Source organism: Diadema setosum, chromosome 9 (assembly GCF_964275005.1).
Source record: "Diadema setosum chromosome 9, eeDiaSeto1, whole genome shotgun sequence".
NCBI lineage: Eukaryota > Metazoa > Echinodermata > Echinoidea > Diadematoida > Diadematidae > Diadema > Diadema setosum.
The window spans coordinates 9,527,672-9,539,438 of record NC_092693.1 but is presented as its reverse complement, the minus strand read 5'-3'; positions in this window follow the sequence as shown (position 1 = coordinate 9,539,438).

Here is an 11,767-nt window from a genome sequence, read left to right as displayed (position 1 = left end):
ACGGTGGACTGTGTAATTCTATCCAATCATTTGCAAAAAACTGCATGTCGAAAATAGCAGACCCTTTTATTCCTCATGGTTTAAATGTAATACTGAAACATAAGAAAGGTTGTTCTGATATTTATCAAACGTTGTTAAGACACACGTCAAAACATTGTAACAGTTTTGTTAAGTGGAGTAGTATGTTGGATCTTGATGATGAAACATGGTCTTTATACTGTTTAATTCCTTTTGAATCAACTATTTATATTAATATGAGGTGGTTTCAATTTAAGATTCTCAATAGAATGATATGAAAGACGCTCTTTTAAAATTTGATTTTGTAACAGATAAAAAGTGTACGTTTTGTAATGACAGTGAGGAAACCATAATGCATATATTCTGTTCATGTCCTTATTCAAATAATATATGGAATAAGTTTGAGCGATGGTTACTTTTGAAGATAGATAAACAAATTGTATTTACAATCCAACACAAGTTATTCCGATTTTATGGTCTCAACAACAGTGCATTAAACTGTATGATGATTGTTATAAGAAGAGAAATTTTTTCAGCGAAATTAAAAAAACCGTTCCGTCATTCGAACATATAATATCTGAGATAAAATGTTATTTTGAGATGGAAAAATGTATAAGTCAAATGAATAGTAGAGAAAAAAATTTTGTGAAAAAATGGGCTTTATTTATTAAGTGCTTTTGAATATTAAAATTACATGATATTCATAGTGTTTTCAGGGTTATTTCTGCCAATAAAATAAAAGAATGATATAAATTATATGTTGTAAAAAAAGTTAAAGAAATTGTGTTATTACATGTACAAGTGCAGTAGGCCACTGTTTGTCGATAACCAAATTATTATTCTGTTTTGTATTTAAAAAAATATTTGTAAATGTGACTTTCTGAATATGTGTATGAATAAAACACCCTGTGGAAGGGAAAAAAAAGTTCTTCAATTTCGATTATTTATACCTTTCTCCTTTGGAAGGAGCCTATATAAACTTAGATCCAAGACATTATCCTCAATTCAAGCCATTCTCAAACGGAAAATAAGAGACATGTATTACACTAATGAACTCTAGTGCAATGAGGCTACGATTTGCTAGATTGTTAAATCTTGCAGGCCCTAATGGTGTTATCACTACGATTATATAGGCCTATACTATATAGACTTCGTCTCCTTCCACTTCTCAATTCCTTTTCTCTCTCCGTTCTCTTTCTATGTTATTTATTCTGTATTCACACGTCAGCAACGTCTCTTCGGCGGTATCGAATATTCTCAGTCATTCCGGGAAATAAATGCCACTGAGAAAACTTAAAAGGTCTATGCCGCGAATGAAAGCTAGGGCAGGATCTATGTTCTGATAGATCGAATAGCACAGGTGCAAATTATCCTAGCATCTTCAATACGATTACCTAGGCTGTACGTGAATATTTTTCCCCCCAATTCTTAATCCCGGAAACTTCCGTCAAATAATATGTACATAGGTCTAATATATAGGTAGACGACAAAAATATATGATTTTAATGAATTTGGACATCGCTTGATTACACAAGACTGTGTCTCACTATAAATGTGTACATTCCAGAGAATCGACGGTCAAGTATAATAATGTAAAAGTGTAAGCAGAATCATTACAGAATTGAGATTTTTGTCAAAGATGGTCTTCATCCCTCCTAGTCTGTCCCTTTGAAAAAAAAAAAACACATCCTTTTTGTATGAACTTCCCCTCTCAAGCCCTCTATTCTCTTCCCCCTCCTCCCCCCCCCCCAAAAAAAAAAAATGTTGTACGAGGCAGGTGGACGAGGTGGTTCATTATCATGTGATGGTCTTTGCTTATCCTCAATTCATCAAATAAATCAAATGAAATCAAATCAAATCATCTATAGCTCATGTATGAATATCGAGTGGGATGAAATAGTATACCACAAAGAAAAGTGATCTAACAGACAATGCTTATTGTTTATAATATGTTGTTCTGCCCCCCCCCCCCGAAAAAACACCGCACACAACAGAGGCCATTATATTAAGTTAATCATCAAGGTTAATTTTCTCTCTTCAAAACGTTATTTTTCAATCGCACTTTGCAGTTATAATTTCTGTGTCTGTACACACTAAAAACTAGCGGTACATTTGGGGTAGGCGTTTCTGCCTGTGTGCCAGTATCGGGCTTGTGAGCAAGTAAGTTCGTCTAGGAGTACTCGTTGGTGCGGGAACGGGTAGGCATCCTTGAGCGTAGGTCTTCCTACTTGTCGTTACCCTGAATAGTCTTGTAACAAAGACCAATTATGCATGTACATGTTACATTACATCTTGGAAGACTTGGTAGTGGATACAAAGGTTATTTCAAAGAACACATTTTACATATCTTGGTATACATAAAACTTGCAAGTACGTGTTTTAAGACAAAGTGTCAATACACCTGTAATCTTGGAACTGTTTTTCGGAGGCTTTACGATTATTAAATTCACGTTCTGATAACGAGAATACCTACCGCCAAACTGGTTGACCAATAAGCGAAAAGAAAGAAATCAATTCCTGCGATTATCAAACACCAGTGTAATTTTCTGAATGATATACCCAATTAATAGACGAAATCACATAAAAAATTAATAAAAATGTTAAAAAAATATTTATAATGATTTATTCACTTAAAAATTTACGTATGATTATTTTAGTTATTCTTTTTTTTCCTCATCTGTACAACTAGCCAAATTGGCCACTCATTCAAATGTCTGGAGCGGCGACGACGTACGTGTCGCCGAGCGGTAGATTTTCACGCAGGATGATCGCGCTGCATACAGCTTACACGTAACCGAATGTAACCGAGCAACTTTTGTATTATCCAAAATGTGTCGATCATCAAGTGTATCAAACTGACTAGCAAGATTAAACATTTATTATCGCGCTTCAGCTGGTAAAAAACGTGCAACTGTAAGGATCTTCAATTCAAGCACGCAGTCGACAGAAGGCCATTAACTGATGCACAACTTCGGCACTAGACCAGACGTGTTGACCACTTCTCGTAATGTCACGGTGAGTGAGTGTATGATGATCATGACGCCTTGACGGATCACAACTGACTTAGAGTCTGTCTGAGGATCTAAAAACATTGTTAGCTAGAATGTTCTTAGTATATAGTGTGCAGACCACTAACAGTTCTAAGGCCTGTTTGTCGAAATGTTGTTTATACTAAGTCCCAACAATAACACTACTACAGCCAAACTATACAGGTCATGTCAGAGGGAGTGCACTGCACTGTACTGTATTGTATAGTGTCCGTGTCTATGTGACAGTACACCATTATCGAGACAATTGTGCATGCCACAAAGCAGTTACTAAGTTAGGTTAGTGAGTTACCGGTACTATGATAATGGTACCACTACCACAGCTTGAAAATTATGCCAGTTGACATCTGACAGTTTTTTGTTTTGTTTTGTTAGATTAGTATAGAATCTGATGTCAGAACAAAGACAACTAACAAACATGACTAACCTATAGTATTAATTATGTTGATCTCAATTCACAGCATCAATCCTTGATCTTTCTTGAAACATGTCTAATCCTATGTAGCAGCTGCACACAGCTAGACTTGGCTGGACTGCTATAATACTAGTAAATGTATCGGTGAGGTAGAGTACAGTCCTGTCGCTGTAGTCTACACAACGCAATGCCTTGCCTGGCGTCTGGTTGGGTTAGGGTTGTGCTAACTGCGACCGGCAGCCTCATACGCATAGCGTAATGGGGCTGCGGACTGTGGCATTCAGGATCATGACAGGGTAGTTCCAGTAAAATGTATGAACCTATTGTTGATGTCACTTGCAATATTCATCAGTGCATTCCTACCTTCGCAAACTTTTATTCTTATTGGAAGCAGTTGTGACCTGAACACTTTCCCTTTCTGAATTTACAAGGCAATAAACACTTACAAGAAACTGATGTAAGACCTAAACCTCACATTATAACGCTGCCAGTTACACACTTCTTTTTGTTGTTGTTGTTGTTATTTAGACAAGCAGCTAAATGCAGCTGTTCCACTACCAAGCTGTGGATAACTTCATGTCACATGTGAATGGATGTGACAGAGGTGAGGAATACATCTGTTCTAACCATCTGGAAGTCAGTGGAGAGCAAAAATTATTCAAGAATTCTTCAAGGACGTTATCAAGCATACTTGGTAATGGTAAGTCTTTTAATGACACATAAGTACTGTAGTTAAAACGAGAAAGAACCATGCAGAGCACAATACTACATGATGTACACATAGTTACATGAGTTCAGCCCTGGGTCTTACTATCATTTGATAAATTTTGACTTGTAACACCAGAAGATGCATGTCCACTTTTGGGTAGGGCCTATACTTATCAGCACTACTGATTGTGTGGCAGTGGCATGATGGCCCCATGACTGCTGGATGTAGCATCAGTTACAAGTGGCAAGATACATGTATGTGTGGTCCATGATAGGCTGTGAATTACTATAAATTCTTATACATGTAATACCTTTGCAGAAAGAATGACTTTGCAAGTATTGTAAATTATGATTTTCCTATTAGATTATATGTAGGACGTATATGACATGATTGTAATTCCTATGAATAATCAATCAGATAAAGTGACCAATTCCTTTATCTCAAATGAGGTAAACTGTCCCCTTTTTTTCCTGTTTTCTTTTTCTCTGTCCATAGATTCACACTTGGGTTCTCTTCACCCTTACAATACTCTGAAGCTGCAAGGACTCTCATCAAAAGGGCCCCCATCTTGGAAGACCCTGGCTGTAATACCACAGGTTTGTGTAAAGTGAAATATGATTTGAAAGGGAATTAGTCCATTTGATTGGATATTTTGTCACAAAATAAGAAGAGCCTTTGTACATTCCAAATGTTTTGTGGAAAGTAAATGTTTATAGAGTTGCAAGTTAACTATTTGCCCCCCCCCCCCAAAAAAAAAAGGGGTTGATAGTTATTATTGAAGCAAATGTGATAAGTTTTGCAATTATGCTGCTTCTTCTTTTTTCACGTCAACCTCAAATAATATAAAAGGTGATGGTTACTTTGAGCATAGATAATACATGTAGTAACATTTTCAATGTAAACCAGGGTTTGAAACTAACTGATAATTTAATGTTTTTGAATGTTGCACTTTTGATTGCAGTTAATAAAATGTGAATAAAAGTTTGTTTGTTGTTATTTACAAATTTGTTGTGAATTCATTCCTCACTATTTGTCCAGAAACCTGCGGGACCACATCCAACGATAGGGACTTTTCGATTTCCCCTCCTGAATGTCGACGTCGAAGTAATGACGTCGTTTTAAGGAACTGTGCATACTCCATGTTCTCCAGTACATCCCAACGCCTGAATCGCAAACGCGTCTGCCAAGGATCTCATGGCCACCTATATTCAGAACACGAGTGATGTCATCACTTAGTGCAACCACTCGCCAGCTTGTTGGAGGGAAGGGAGCCATGACGTCGTAGCAGTACGTAGTGAACGACGTGCACTGGAAATCAAAATGGGCAATATCATCCCAGATGTGACAAACGAACTGTAGCAATCTGGAACCACTCTTGTACAAGAAAGATGGCCATGTCCACACAATCAGAAAGTCCCTATTAGTAATATGTGGGATTCCTTTTGCACCAGATGGCCTTCTCATGGAGGTGGAAGGAACAGTTCTCGCGTCTGCACCTGCACCAACATTTCTGCAGGGGTAGCTTCAACTTTGGCTGTGTAGTGCACATTTGGGCTGGAATATCCCAACACGAAAAGCGCACCAATATTTCATCCAACCCTGTCTCACAAGATTAGGATATATTACAAGTAATTACCATTCCAGGTACAGAGATTGATCAACTTAAATATCCCAGTAGATTCAGGTCGATTCTGGAAATTGCTTTGAATATTTCCAGCAATTCGTTCTTTAAGATAGGAAAGTTGATTAACGTTATATCCCAATAAATTCATGGTGGTTTTACTTCTTCTGGCCCATTGATAGGACAGAAACCTTTTACCTCCGCTGAATTTTGGCAACAAATTCTCATTTGGAGCTTTAATTTCTCAAGTATGTTAACTTGAATTTAAAAGAATATCCTTAAATACAATTCTTGTTTTGCTGCTTACAATGATTGTATGTCTCTGGCCTCTTAACACTGAGTTTAAAGTGTGATTTCCATCATAGTTATGAGCAAGGAAATCTTTTCATGTTGCTTGAATTCATTGCAAATCATAGTAAAGGTTGCCTTCCCCGTTTGAGGTACTCTATGTACACATGCACCAGATGCAGTATCAATTGAAAAATCTGTTATAAAATGTGTTTGTAGTGTACATATTCTTTGCAGGCGGAGCCTACTAATTTGATACAGGAATATTGGCAACTGAAGCAGTTCACCAAAATGATACTAATCCCAAGTGCTGACCATACAAATATAGGTTGACTGCAGTGTATAATTTTACAGCCAAAGGAGAGTCAAGAATTTCTAAAGGTTCAGATGGTAGTGGAAAACTAAATCACTCTTGAGGTTTTTACATTGCGAGTAACAGGGTGAGGATTTGGTCACTTTGAATCATATACCTGCCCTCTCTTTACTTATATTGAAGTTAAATCTCCAAGCTCACACAAAAGCAAAACACAAACTTCAACATAGCTTCTATGTACAATAGGATCTTACGTGTTTCCCAGTAATCTGAAAAAATACATGAGCATGAGCTTTACTTTCATGAAGATTCCTGTCATTGCCACTGCCGTTTCTAAATCTATATTTTCTTATTTAGAATGAATATGAAGTGCAATCAACCTTGCTTAAGTTGACCTTGCGTAGATCTAGCGATATTCAGTTAAGTTATTTATTTCCTTGAGAGCATTCACTACATTTGAGCAGTGTGTTGTAGTATGTTCGAACAGATTGATATACATTGTACATACAGTAGTACCTGCGGTGTACGAGACATGAGCAGACAATTGAATGGTTTGCATGACATGGCTGCACACTAACCCATCTTTTTTTTTTTTTTTTTTTTTTTTTTTTTTTTTTACTGGCCATACCCATCTGTTTGACCAGTAGGTACCCAGTTTGTCCATCTTTAATGGTCCATTCCTGAACAGTTACTGGTCCAACGGTGATTTTCACTGGTCCTGGACTGTTTTACCAGTGCCAGTGGGCAGTGTTGTGCAAAGTGAGATTACCTCAACAGATGGGAGAACTGTAAGGAGATTGCCATTAGATTTAGCCTGATGGTCAAAACTTACTTATAGAAATGTGATCCTCATCCAAATCCAAAAGTTACTCTTCAGTGGTGAACTGATAGAGAAGACCAAGTTAACCCATTGAGGACGGTTTGATTTTGCTACAACACACATTTCCCATAGACATTTGCCTCAGTATACTCATGACTTTTCAGCGGGTTCACACATCTTCCTTTTTTTTTTTTTTTTTTTTTTTTGGGGGGGGGGGGGGGGTCATGACTTCTCTCCAGTCGGATATAAAGCTGTATTTACGCAGCGTGCAAAACAAGCACTCACTACATGGATTTGATACTACATTATGATATGACCAGTGTGCTGTTACATAATGAAGATACAAATCTCTTCCTCTAAATGCGCAAGTATATAAAATTGTGTTCTATAGGAAGAAATATTGTACTTTAAAATATAATTGATGGTGACAAACAGTGCGATAATAATACATGTACATGCAGTATGTCTACTACCGCCATCCAATTCATATCTGTGGCCTACCCATTTCTTAATGGTGCATAATCTGTTTACTTTTTTTCTGAGATACAAATGTGTTTCTTGTGTGAAGAGCAAGGGGTATCACTTTGGTTTAATCAAAACTCACTGTACATTGTCTTATAATGCGTCAAGTTGAATGTAGTTTTCTTCGTGACAGAGTAAGAGGAATTTTGATAAGCACAGGTAGACAGACATTTACAGTGTATTGACAGTAAATATCTATTACTGCGAAGAAGTGGATATACACATGGGACATAAAATCTGTTCATGTGCATTATGAAAGCAAAGAACTTTCCTCGATCCCCAAATACCTGCTTTCTTAGACTATAAGACTCTCTCTTAGCTATTATCCAATTAAAATTAGTTCAAGGAAAGTAAACACTCAACACATTTGTGACACTTGTAACATTTTTCATTTTACTATTTTGCCACTTATGTGAAACTGTCGTCACACATCAAGACATAACATAGACCTATTGGGAGAAGCGTGCATTATGGTGGATGTATACCACTTACCATAGCAATATTTCTAGTTTTACATGTATTCCATTTCTCTTGAAATTCAAAGGTAAAGGTTTAAAAAGGCGTAAAGGTTTAAAAAGGCCATTTCAAAAACAAAACCCTTCTTAATTCAGAGCAATTCTGATATACTTGTTTCATTTTGCCCTTTTGATGCCAAATTTCGTTCCATATTTACCTATAAGTGCCACAGTGTTTTTCTGTCAAAGATTTTACCTTTGATTTAAAGATTATGAACAGCTGTTTCTATAATTTTAACTGAAGTGATTTACAAACAAATTAAATCAAGTGATATTTCATTTGATATGATTGTGTAGGATGTTCAACGTGTGGACAAGTGAAAGATGTTCTTCAAGCCAACTTATGATTCATGAGAAATTATGGAAATGTGAATTTTGAGCATGTATGGATTTCATGGCTGTGTAATCTCAATATTTGAGTGTATATTATGACATATTTCTTTGTTGTGCAATTGTTATGTATTCCTGTAGGTACCTACATGTACACTGTTGTACATTGTGCCAAAGATAAGCAGTCTCAACTACATGTACTGCATAAGCTGTTCGTCTTTGCTTACATAAATATTTTTGTGAATGAGAAGGTCACAGGAATTGTCACAAGATCTTATTTTCGTGAATTGACACTGAGACCATCTTAAATGCACTAACTATTATACCCCAGTAGCGCTTGGTGAGAATTTTGCTTGGTAAATTTGCCAACCAAAAATGATTCACAAATTCACAAAAATGGCAACTTATTTGGTACAATGCACTACTACATCGTGTACATGTATATTTTTAAATGCAACAACCTTATTCGTATGTATAGCCCTCTGTGTTTGTAGTGCAATTTCAACACGTGGATGCTTTTGCTTTGTTATAAGTTTCCAGTAAATAAAGCATATAATTTGTACATTGTATATCAAGGAAAAACACCTTAGCATGTCTTATACATACAGTTGTATGCTGTGAACTTACTCTCATAGATTGCATGCATGTGTTTGTGTGCGTGTTTGTGTGTGTGTCATATTGTTTACTTAGGCAGTCACATACCAAAAATACGAGTACAAATATGTACCCCTAGTGGTACATATGCTTGTCCCTATACAAGGAACCCTAGAAGTACTCATCTGTACCCCATACAGGGGTACTTATATGTACCCCATACAGAGGAACATATAAGTACCACCTAAGGGAACATATAAGTACCTATGATGATACAAATCAGTACCCTTAAACGTACAAATAGGTACTCCATAGGGTACATATCTGTACCCCAGGTAGGGGTACTTATATGTATCCCTATATGGGGTACATATAAGTGCCGCTAGGGTTCCTTGTATAGGGACAAGCATCTGTACCTCTAGGGGTACATATTTGCTCTCCTATTTTTTAGTGTGTAAGGGTGTTTTTCAACATCACCCGTTATTAATGTCCTACTCTCACTATATCAAATGTGTATAAAGATCATGAAACTGATTAAAGTTCCCTATAGACTTTATACACACAAAACATGACAACAATGTCTTCTATTTAAGTTTAACAATTCCGCATATATAACAGCCTTCAGCCTTCATAACGGTTTGCGCATGATTGTAGTATAAATCGAATATCAAAAAAATTGTGTTTCCTCCTCTTTCCCACAAAAGAAACAGGAGTTATCTGATGAGCAAAAATAATTCGTTTGACGCCATGTAACAACTTCGTTGAAACTCACGGAATCGACTATTCAAAGTGCATTATCTCAGTCTCCAAAATATCTTCTCTTCGGAGAAAAACATACTCTCTCGTAAGTCTATAATAATTATATTCATCACAATCGACATAAAATTTTCATCACTTTTCACAAGCTGCATAATGGTAGGATCATTCATCTCAACTCTTCTCCCTCTCAAAATAAAATAAGGTTTATTTAATCCCTTTGTCTTTCTGAACACATTCTTCTTCCAATTCAAGGAAGGTGTGTACAAATTTCCGGGAGAAACCCTCGGAAAGAGAGGGGTGGGGGGGGGGGGGTTAAGTTCGTGCATGCACATAACGAGTGCCCAGTAGGCCGAGACGCTTTTGTCTCGCAGTCATGGGAACATTTCCACCGCGCCTTATGTAAATAGAAAAAAAAAAACTTTAAAAATGTGAACAGAATAACCAAAGGGTGAGTGGAAAATTTTCTAATCATTGAAGTATATAATTCGCTCTACATCCTTTCTCGCAGTCACTTCCCAAAAGAGGAAGTAAATGCATAACACTCAAATCAAATGATATTGATTTTTCTTTTTTCAAAATAATACTGGCTACATAGTTGATGTTAACATGGTTTATGTGCATCTACCCTTGTTATATAATGATTATAATATTTTATGGGCGCCATCGATACAAAAATTAGGATGCATTTAATGTGTTAGAGATAGGAAATATAAGGAACATTGGTAAAACGAGTCATCTAAAGGGAGAAGTGAACCAGTAATTCGCAGAACAAACCAGAAAGACGATAGACTGTTTGCTTTGCTTGCTTGGGACCATCTGAAACAACCAGAAAATTGCTACATCAACTACTACTTTCGGAACTGTAGCCCTAAAACACACGATATTTCTGAAACCAGAAGCAACGAGCTCTTCTTTGAGAATCAATTCCCCCCCCCCCATCAACTCCATCATTTTCCCCATACCAATGAGCAGATCAAAAATCTTAACTACGAAACGATGTTAAAAAAAAAACAAGCTTGAAATTGAAGTGAGAAAATACTAAATCGAATCTTTACGGGGTTTTTTTGTCTCTCTCTCTTTGCGTTGACCAAGAAAGCCTATATCTAGAATGAAAATCAGCTTGTTCAGGATGGCCAAAAAAAAAAAAGATTGCATTCTGGTGAAAAGGCAAGAATGATTTATATATAGAGCAATGAAACAGAGTTATCATAATACAGAAAAATTGAGGGTGATTTATTATAATATATATTGAGCGAAACAACTAATTGATGACCTGTCGAGTACAGAAACTTAAATTTTTGTTTCATAATTTTTTTTTCGCTACATTCGCGCATCCCCGTGTCTTAATTTCATCGCTCATCTTTTATGAGTACGTGCTTGACATAAAGACATAATCTTCCTTATTATATAGTGGATGGTCATTGTAATGAGACATGAATCATTGTCTTCCCATCCATGTGTATGATCTGTGAGGCATATCCAGGTTGGCATAATATTATAATAGGTTACTTTATACGTCTTTGAATGTGGCGGCATAAAATATGGGTTCAAAGCATGCAGGGAGGTGTGCTCCCTGGTTCAAAGGGGATAAGACTGTTATAACTCCATCTCTTGAACCTCCTTTGTTCTATACCAGGGAGGTGAGAATTTCACCCCTGGTTCTGCAAGTCGCGCCAGGTATGTATACAAACAGGTTAGGAATACACAACAATATACGCTGTTGTGCTATACAGCACTCTATAGCGAGAAGAGAGAGAAAAAATATGTATCTGTGCAAATGAAATATAATAAGAGAAGGCGCTTTCCCGGCCGTGTA